At 37.0% G+C, this 10,887-nt stretch overlaps 1 long non-coding RNA gene across 6 annotated transcripts; it reads right to left on the reverse strand.

Annotated features, from left to right (window-relative positions):
- Positions 1-234: 234 nt before the first annotated feature.
- LOC132200932 (uncharacterized) lies at positions 235-7,050 on the reverse strand. 6 transcript variants are annotated; one of them, XR_009442219.1, is made up of 11 exons: positions 6,797-7,048; positions 6,481-6,589; positions 6,345-6,406; positions 6,145-6,284; positions 5,418-5,589; positions 5,180-5,362; positions 4,976-5,127; positions 3,788-4,098; positions 3,085-3,266; positions 1,928-2,008; positions 236-1,843 (listed from the first exon to the last, which is right to left on the reverse strand). It is a non-coding gene; the product is annotated as an uncharacterized LOC132200932 (long non-coding RNA). The 6 variants fall into 6 exon arrangements; XR_009442217.1 differs by having other exon boundaries at positions 237-1,843; positions 1,928-3,084; positions 3,149-3,266; positions 6,797-7,050; XR_009442218.1 differs by having other exon boundaries at positions 235-2,008; positions 6,797-7,047.
- Between the last annotated feature and the right edge of the window lie 3,837 nt (positions 7,051-10,887).

Raw genomic sequence — 10,887 nt, forward strand, 5'->3', positions numbered from 1 at the left:
AATATTGAATTTGAAGGGGGAACATTTCAACTTTCAACTTTTGATAGTTTTAAATTCGGTTTTGAGAAGACTGCTTGTCTGTTAAGTACATACGATTTGATGGATAATTTTATGAAAAATTCTTTAATAGATAAAACACGAAGTTACATTATGTTTAAACTCTATTTATTAAAGAGTAATAAATTAATTAAAAATTGGATTATTATTATTATTCCTTCTCTTTTATTGTGTCATAAGTGATATTACATATTATATCTCCGTCGTAATCCACTTATTTACAACCGGGTCAAATGAAAAATAGAATGATCGAAAGAAAGAAACATATTTACAAATTCTTTAAATAATCAAGAAACTCAAATTCGGAGTAAAATTTATGTATTTATGTATTTATTATATTGAGTTTTATTATATAGTTTATTGAAAATACCTCATCAGAGTACAATTCTTCAATATTTAAATTTATACAATTGAGTTTTATTACTTTTGCCTTTTGCCAGATGTTTTTCTTTTAATTTAAATAAATCCATATATTATATAAATAAATTTGTTAGTTTTATGAAATATCAAGACGTGACTGCATGCAGCGCTGAGTAGCATTAATTTGAATGAATGCTTCTCCTAATGAAGATGCGTATGGGTGCAAGTGCAGATGTGAGTCAACAGTTAGTTCAGTTACAGTCTTGTCATAACTGTAAAGTCTCTAAAAATAAAACTGAGTAATGTGTCTATACGTCACTTTTTTTGTTTGCAATTTTATTGAATTTTTCCCTTTGCCCTAAGCAAGGGGTTTTATTCTCTAAATTTTAATTTTAGACCTGACATTTTCTAAAGACTACTGTTAATATTGTTGTTTAACAGAACAACAATAAAATTGAATTGTATTGATGTAAGTTGCTTTATACTCAACTTTTTTATTTTAAAATATAACTCACACAAATATATGCGTTGATGTAAGTTAAATTAAAATGATTTGATATTACTTGATATAATTAATCTATAACAGAACTAACTGATTACATCAGCAAATATGTGAATCCAGATTTTAAAATTCCATGAATTCCATTGATGGTAGAGACAAAAAGCTCCTCTCCAATTTATTTTGCGGGGACAGTTGATATATGTGTATATATTTCCACTAGATGTCACCCTATGTAAATCGTATCTCCTTGATATTAATAAAGCAGAGAGATTAGTATCTCCCAAACCGTTCAAGCACTGAGTATTATTTTACGCCGTGTCCTTCGGGGTTGATAAATTAACAGTATAAGACTTGAGGGTTGGAATATTCAGTGGGGGGCTAATCGGCAACAGACCGAGGTAGCCGTAAGTGTTAATAGGGTAGTTATTAAGAGAGGTAATTTACGGAAAAGAGAAATATGAAATCAAGCCTTATGCGAATCATTGACCTGTAGAACCCGACATCAAAGACCAAGCGGTATCACTTTCAGGCTGGCTATTGACACTACCTGTCCCCTAGCAGGTGTAACGCCAGTCCCGAGTAAAGGTCGGTACCCTCAGAGGATATTCCCATCCTCTGGGACTAAAAGAATACCGCAATTGGGGGCCTGAACGCTGGTCTGAGGGCAAGGTTAATGCCATTTGGCACAAAATAATAATAGAGATGAAAATCAAGATGGCAGAGTAAAAAATTTTTTCAATTTTGTTTTATGACCTTGAATAAAAATGAACCCACAAACAACCCGCTTTAACAGATCAAAAGGGTCGCTTGATGTTGGCCGCGGCCGAGGTCAGCAACAAGAAGCACCCGGTTATCAGGACGAAGCTATCCGAGTACAGCAAGGAACTCAGGGTTACTCCGGTGACCTTGAGGCAACTTTGACGGCTAGGAATGATTTGATGCTGTTCAGTAGTCAGGAAAATTTGTTGCAAGGCGGAGACGCAGCACGTCTCTCGCAGCATTTTGTACCTTACTCGAGTTCCCAACCTTTCGCAGGTATGGCGAATTGGCAAAGTAAAGAGAGAGTCACAGGTGAGCTTCCGGGTCTCCCTTTGGCGGCGAGCACAGCACAACACAGTCCGGAACAAACAGATGGACAGACCCAGTTGATAAATAAAAGTTTAAATCTAATTCAGGCAAAAGACATTCACTGGGAAAAACTAACTGAGAAAGAAACAGAGTTTTGGTTAGGATTTTTTAATAAGAAAGAAGCAACAAAATCTGAAAAACAAATGCAAATACAAGAGATTAGTAGACAAGTCAAACAGGATAAATTGCATTTTGAGCTACAAAAGAAATTGAATACAGTTAGAGAGAATAATGCTACAAGGGCAGATAGTTTACTGAAGGACTGGGACTCAATTCAGTCTCCGGACAAAATCACTCAAGTAGAAATAGTAGATGAGACACAAGATATACTAAGCATGGTTGAAAGCATGGAATTTAGTGAGAGAGAAAAGTCAAGCTCTCGAGATCAACAATCTGGTGTTAATTTAAGGCAGGAGTTGTCCGATGCCGAAAAGGTAGAAAAATACAGAGAACAACAACAGCAGATTCAGCAACAGCAACATCAAATTCAGCAGCAGTACAGCAACAATTTACAAGGAGCAGCAGGAGGAGAAAAACTAGCACATGCAAATGATTCATATCAGAGTTTTGAAAAAGAGTTGTTTGAGTTAAGAGATTGGGCTAAAGGTCAGTTAGATATAGCTCATTCATTAGAACCTGGTTGTGAGCAACAAAGGCAAATGTTAGTTCTGATTAGAGAAACAGTAGCAAGACAGCAAAATTTGATTATGGAGAAAATAAAGGAAAGAGATTTAAAAAGCAAAAGTAGACAGAGTGGAATTACAGAGGCAGATTTACATGCTTGGGAAAGACAACAAAGTAGATCAGAAACAGGCACAAAGAAAAAAGTAGTCGATGATTCAGGTGGTCAAAGATCTTTCTTGCAAGGCTCACAAACACAACGTCAGGTACAGCACAACAGTGAAGTGGCTGGCAGAAGTCGAAGAATGTCGCGTGTCTCAATGGAGTTAGAACAGTCAGAGTGTGGAGAACAAGGAGATGATCGTTCAGGTAGTTCGTCTTGGTACGACATGCTGGACAGACCTCCGAGTGCTCACCTTGAAAGAGAAAAGACGAATCAGAATTTAGAGAAGTGATTCACGCTCCGGGAACAGAACAGACTCAAGAACAGATTATGATCGTAGAGACAAATTCAAAGGCAAGTCGGGGGAAACAAAGAGAGCGCAGTCAAAGTCACCAAGTAGGTCACAGCAGGGTGCTCTCTCCCGAGCAAAATCACCTGCGGATAGAAAAGCAAAGTCAAAAAACTAAATGACGAGTTTGACGCCAAGCTGTTAGAAAACCAAGGACAAGAAAATAAAAATCAATCAAATTCTGAACAGCATGACGTCAAACTACTTAAAATGAGACAGAAAAGATTGAGATATAGACAGAATAGAAAAATTAGGAAATTAAACTCTGAAATTCCAGTGAGGAAAATGCCACTTTCATTAGACAAAAAGCCATTAATTAAAGTTTCTCTTTATGGACAAAAAGCACTAGCTCTGCTAGACACTGGCAGTGATGTTTGCATTATTAGTAGTAAATTATTCTATGCATTACAAGCTAGAGGAGCAAAAACATGGAAGTCTAAAAAGAAAATTTGCATGGTTGAAGGAATGACTCAAGTAATTGGAGGGATTACACTTAAAATAAAATGGTATGAATTTCAAACAACAGTCACATTTTTTGCACTAGATAATTCAACTGAAGATGTAATTTTGGGAAGGCCTTTTCTGGCAAAAGCAGATATCAGCTTACACTTCAATGGATGGTTCCACAGCACCAGACCGAAAATTCGTCGAAAATACGAAGAGCCTCCGAAAGCTCAGACAGAAACTTGTACCAAGGCAGAGGTCATGGATCAGGATACAATCTTGAAAATGTTACTGAAAAAGATTGAACATGATGAGAATGGAGTTATTGAAGCTGTAATTAGGAAATATCATAAATTGGGATTATTCTCAATGAAGGCTGGATTGGCGAAAGGCGTTGAACAAGTCATTGAAGTTGCACCAGGTCCACCATATCAAGCACCAATGCGACCCATGAATTCGTCGATGCGCAAAATTCTAGAACAAAAAACAAAAGAGTTATTAGAAGATGACATGATAGAGCCTTCAAATTCAGATTTTTTGTCTGCACCAGTCTTGATTAGAAAAGCTCCAATAAAAGGCCCAAAAAGTTCATTTACAGAACAGGATGAAAAAGACCCAAAAAACTGGCGCTTATGTCTAGATTTACGTCCATTATGTGCAAGAACAACTAATGTTAAGCCAACTACAATCCCACAAATTCCTTACATTTTGTCACAGTTATCGAATAAAAAGATTTTCTCAATAATAGATTTGGCTTCAGGATTCAATAATATTCCAGTCCGAAAAGACAGTCGGCGATACTTGGCATTCAGAACACCACAAGGGCGTTTTCAATATAAACGGAGCACTTTCGGACATAATTCTACTCCGTATGAATTTCAAGATCACATGGATAAAGTATTAGCAGAAGCTTATTGGGAATATGCTGCTTGTTATCTGGATGACATAATTACATTCTCTAGAAATATAAAAGAACATGCAGAGCATTTAGATAAGACTTTAGGAAAATTACATGAGGCAGGATTGAAAGTGAATCCCACAAAAGTACTATTTGGTGTGACAAAACTAAAGATACTTGGACATATAGTTTCAGAAAACTCAATTACAATTGACCCAGAAAAAACTTTGGCTGTGAAGGAATTTCCCAGACCCAAAACACAAAAACAACTACAGCGTTTTTTGGGACTGGTGTCGTTCTTACGTCAACACATACCAAGGTGCTCTATTGTAGCAAAACCTCTGCATAAATTGCTTAAAAAAGACCAAAAATTTATATGGAAAGAGGAACAACAAAAGGCGTTTGATAAACTCAAAGAACTAATTTGCTCTGAAAAATGTATTTTGACTTTACCAGATATGGATAAAAAATTTGTCTTGATGACCGATGGCTCCAAAGCTGGTGTCGGCGCTTGTTTAATGCAAGAAATGGATGGAAAATTGAGGCCAGTGGCTTTTGCAAGTAGGGCTTGCGCAGCAAGCGAGCAGCATTTTTGTAGCAGTGAGCTAGAAATGTTGGCAATTATTTGGGCTATACAAAAGTTTTCACAGTACTTACATCACGCCGTCAAAATTGAGGTGCAAACGGACCATACAGCAATAAAGCATATTTTCAACCATCCTGAACCACCAGGCAGATTGAGGAGGTGGGTGATGAAGTTGTCCCCGCTTCCCATCATATTCACGTATAGAAAAGGGGTTGATAACAAGATTGCAGACGCACTTTCTCGGGCACCTCATGCTGGAAAAGAGCAAGACCAAATAAAAATGACATTGAATGAGCAAATGATACCTACTGAGGAATTTCAACCAGTAAAAGCTGAGTTTGATCCTGAACCAGATAAAGAGCCGATGCATCAATGTGGCCGTTGCACGCACAAGAGTAGAAAGGAGCTCCAAGCTCATCGCAAAGCAGAAAAACTCTTGCGGGAACAAACTAAGTTGCGAGAGTCAAAAGCAGACAAACCTCTAAAAAAACAAACAAAAATTAGAAGAGTTAAAAGGTGGCCGAAACGTCAGTTCATAAGTAAACTTGTAACGCCATCTAAAACAGAGGCCAAAAGGAATATGCACTGCTTTTTCATGCACTTAGAAAATTGGGGAGTTTTACCAACTACTCATGAAGAATGGAAGTCAGAACAATTAAAAGATGAACAAATTACTCAATTAAAAATCAAATTGGAACAAAATAAACTCAAATCTTATGTCTTGGAAAATGAAGTACTAAAACTTGTGAAAGGGAACAAAAAGTTGATTGTTGTGCCCCAACACTTGAGAAAAATTATACTAAAAATCAATCACGATCACCCATCCGCAGGGCATTATGGAGTTAAAAAAACGCTTCAATTAATAACGAGACAATTTGTATGGGCAAAAATGCAGAAGGACGTTTATCATTATGTACGAGGATGTTTGCCTTGTGCTACTGTTAAACAGAGAAACTATAAAAAACTAGGACTGTATGCAGCAAGGTTGGAAAAGTACATAAATCGGACGCTATATGTGGATTTAATGGGACCTTACCCAACAAGCAGCTCAAGCAACAAGTTTATATTTGTGCTAGTTGATGGTTTTTCACTGTGGGCAGAAGCGTACCCAATTCGAACGAGCACGTCCAATGTGGTGATTGAAAGACTTCTGGACTTCGTAGCAAGGAACGGAGCCTATAAAAGAATTAACTCTGACTCAGGACCACAATTTATAAGTAGAATTTGGAAACTTACGTGCAAAAAGTTGGGAATAAAACGTGTGCGGAACCTTCCATACCGACCACAAACCAACAAGGCTGAGAGAGTCATAAAAGAAATCAAAACAAGAATTAAAACTTACATTACAGAGCACAAATATTGGGACACTCACCTTTCAATGTTCATGTCCGCATACAGGCAAGCTCCGAACAAATCCTCTGGTTTTTCACCAAACGCTCTCCATTTGGGCAGAGAACTTCCAAGAATATTCGATGTTGAACCTGAAAATACAGATGAAATTAGTGATGCAAACTTACAACAAAGGACTATTTATTTAAGACACGCAATAGAAAAAGCTCAGGAGGCATACAAGAAAGCGCATAAATCACTCCACAAATCAGCAAAACAAAGGGAAAAACAATACAATAAAGGGCGTATTGAACACGATTTTGAAGTGGGAAATTTAATTTTGAAAGATGATCACGTACTTTCCAAAGCAGACAAAAAGATTGCAGCAAGTCTCGCGCCGAGCAGAGAACCAATAGTGTACAAAATTATTGCGAAGGTGAGCAAAAATGCATTCAAAGTCAAATCTCTAGATGGCAGTAAAGAACACATAGTGAATGTAGATCAAATTAAAAAATATTATAATCAGCCAGCGTGGGCGACAACAGATGAGCAAGCGATCAGTGCAGATAGTAAGGATTAGATCAAAACAAACGCAACAGATGATTGCTATGACGTCAGAGGTGAAAAAGTGCAGTGCAAATAGCAGAATGAGCACCGTTACGCCCACTATCACAATCTCGTGACCTTTCAAGCGACACAATTGAATTCAGCAAACTGATCTTTTGAAGATTCTTTTTTGGACATCCTCCTATTTCCAATCGCAAATCATCCTAACAGTATTAAAAGGTAAATAAATGCTCGTTAGTTAAAATTAATCGTGCACTCCCGATAAGCAATATAAAACTATTAAATAGTCAAGAAAGTAAACATTAATCATGCTGTCATTGAAACTTTACCATGTGTTTTATAATAGTTTTATCTCATACAAAACAGCACGTCTTACATACTTCATATAGCTAATCATAAATAATTTTAAATGAACAATAAAACAAGAAATTATACTCACAAAAAAGTATACAAAAATTTACAATAAATTAAATCAAAATACTAAATTATTATGCACTTACAGGATGGCTGAGACTCCGTCTTTTGACCTAAAGAACGCCAATGTAAATATATACACCGCTCCACAAGCTGACAAGCGCAAGAGAGACGAGGAAGAGACGCGCCCTCAACAACAACAATTAAAAAGGAAACGTCGTGAAGGCCCAGACCTGCGGCCACGAGCGATTGAAATCTTGTCCGCAGACGATTTGATGTTGCCATCCATCGTGTTGACACTTCCCAAGGACAACCTTTTTGCGCAGATTCTGTCAGTCCAACAATTTCATATCCTCAAGGACCAATTGCTGGAGAATTCTACAGATACGTTGAAGCTGGTTAAAACTCTCAATCGATCCAAATCGATTGGAATAGATTTCCTGACAGACATGATCCCCAGTTTGGAGCAAGGCTCTGCGAAAGAGAAGCGGCTGTTGAATCAGCTTATGAATATCAATGACTATACTCCGTTGACCATCACTACAAAAAATGAAACCACAACAAAACCTCAGGCTCAAAACAAAACCTCAACGAGCACATCGACAGTGACTAATTCCGGTGACACAGAAGATGACGAATCAATGGAGCAAAGCGAGGATTTGCGCCGGAGTTGGCACCAAAAGTGAATAGTTCCAGTTTAAACAATAGTCTAAGGTGAAAAAATTGCGTGGAGAAACAATTCAGTTTCCTGTGAGCTCATTAGAATGCAGCGCTTTAACCTTTAGAATTTAGTATGTGTTTTTCCGAAAAAGTAAGATGGATGTAACTACAATTTCTAAAATTAAGTTCAATCTCATAAAGCTCAAAAGCAAATTTCTTTTTTATAACCGATTTCGTTATTTTCAATATAATTGTGAAAATTTGCAACAATTGAAACAAATTTAGTGTAACAAACAAATTCGTATTTAATTTCCACTTGTGTCGCAGAGTTGACACATTGAATAATTTAGACAAAACATATACACTGACAAACAAAAAAGATAATTAAGAGTTAATTTTCTTTTTTTTTTTTTTTTTAATTTTTTTTTTCTGTTTTGTTTTGTCAGGGGGGTATGCGGGGACAGTTGATATATGTGTATATATTTCCACTAGATGTCACCCTATGTAAATCGTATCTCCTTGATATTAATAAAGCAGAGAGATTAGTATCTCCCAAACCGTTCAAGCACTGAGTATTATTTTACGCCGTGTCCTTCGGGGTTGATAAATTAACAGTATAAGACTTGAGGGTTGGAATATTCAGTGGGGGGCTAATCGGCAACAGACCGAGGTAGCCGTAAGTGTTAATAGGGTAGTTATTAAGAGAGGTAATTTACGGAAAAGAGAAATATGAAATCAAGCCTTATGCGAATCATTGACCTGTAGAACCCGACATCAAAGACCAAGCGGTATCACTTTCAGGCTGGCTATTGACACTACCTGTCCCCTAGCAGGTGTAACGCCAGTCCCGAGTAAAGGTCGGTACCCTCAGAGGATATTCCCATCCTCTGGGACTAAAAGAATACCGCAATTTATTTCATTCCTAATTTTGTCAAAACGGGTGCGGATAAAAATACATAAATTCCCTATAGCCATACTCGAAACAATTTTCAATAAAACTCTTGTTTCCACGCCATTTGCTGCAATATTTTATTTTCTCCCTTTCTTTAATCAAGAGCCCCATTCCACAATAGAGGGTTCCATGAGTTTCATCCACATCACTTGAATTTGTAATTGTGACCCATTCGGTTCGCCACGGGTCTGCAACATTTTCCACGCTACAACTTTTTTGTGTGTCATTCTCATCCCGCTGAATATATTGATTGCAGTTGAAGTAAATGTTTGCAAGCGAGAGAGCGGATATTTGTATGCGCGGCGAAAAGTGATGGGTGACGCCTATCACTTTTATATATTGCAGCAGCCGACCCCTTTTTATTTTATAGCCGGGCGCTTTATTGTCATTGTATCCATAGTCGCCCTTTCTGAATGATCGGCCAGGCGGAAATTTCATTTTAAATGCATGCATAGCGCAGAGGAGCATTTTGTATGAATGCTTCTCCTAATGAAGACGCGTATGGGTGCAAGTGCAGATGAAAGCCAACAGTTCGTTCAGTTACAGTCTTAATATAAAATTAAGTAAGATTTTTGTTTGCAATTTTATTGAATTTTTTAAATCAAACATTGAGGAGCGAGAAAAATTCAGCGTTTCCGATTAAATTGATTTGAAATTCAATTAGAGAAATTATCTTCTTCAACATGAAAAGTGTATGATGATTGTTTTTAACGTCGACATTTCATTTCTTATAGCGTTTTTTTATTGCTCGGATTAAGAATTTTATAGTTCAATGCTTTTAGAGAATCCTGAAAACTGGAATTTTAAATATTTTATCAAACATAAAAGTGATACGAAATGACGAAAAAAATTCACTTCAGAAATTTATTTTTAATTGAAGCTCTAATCGGGCCATAATATAGGAGCAAAGAAGAAAAATATTTTATTTAAAAAATTGTTCATATAATTTTTAGAAAAATCCTCAAACAACTTTTCAGTCTTCTTGCCAGAAAAACTAGGTTCTAATTTTTGTTTAAACCTAAATCGTATGAAATATCATTCATGTTTTGAATCACTCTGATGCTAAAATATGTTTTCAAGTAACAAATGCGGCGGTGCTCATTAGAGCGTAATTTTGATAGGACGATTGTTATTTCACGTGCGCCTCTGCGGTCCGCCGCCAAAATCCCTTTTTCACCGACGCGCATCTGCCGTGTTCTGCACCTCGGGAGATAAAATGATACGCCGGCACACCACAATAATACCCCCGTGCCACCCCGGCCCCAATGGCGGAAATTAAGTAAACTCGGTTAAACCTGTTAGCATTGACGAATTCTCATCAAGCGGAAATGGGCGCGAGTGAATATAAAAAAGCGGCTGCACAAAACACCGCGCGCCGGATTTCACGGTGCATTACTGTTGGACACAATTTAGCTGTCAATATACACACGGCATAATATGTAGATGGATACATGTGCACTCTTTTTGCATCAGTTCCCAATCAGCCGGCGGGCTTTGTCCGGAGCTGTTGGACGTCCAGCTGCCGTCACTGCACACGTTTGCCATTCATGCCTATCCTAATTAGAGGACACACGTGATTGCTCCAATCATCAAACTTTTTTTTACATTAATAAAAAATTTTATTTCATTGCGACAGAAAGTGAGTGACAAATTGGTAAAAAAAAAAATAGTTGGTCCTTTTCTTCAATCTTTAAGTTTTATTTATTGTTACTTTAATTAGAAATATTTAAAAAAACTAGTTTTAAATTAGGTTTATTGGTGTACCACAAGGCAATCTCTGCCTATAACGAGATACATAATCTAGATATATAAAAACTAGTAAATAAAAGCTTCTAACATATGAAAATTTCAAATAAA

Source organism: Neocloeon triangulifer, unplaced genomic scaffold, assembly GCF_031216515.1.
Source record: "Neocloeon triangulifer isolate White Clay Creek 2 clone unplaced genomic scaffold, ASM3121651v1 ptg000014l, whole genome shotgun sequence".
Classification (NCBI taxonomy): Eukaryota; Metazoa; Arthropoda; class Insecta; order Ephemeroptera; family Baetidae; genus Neocloeon; species Neocloeon triangulifer.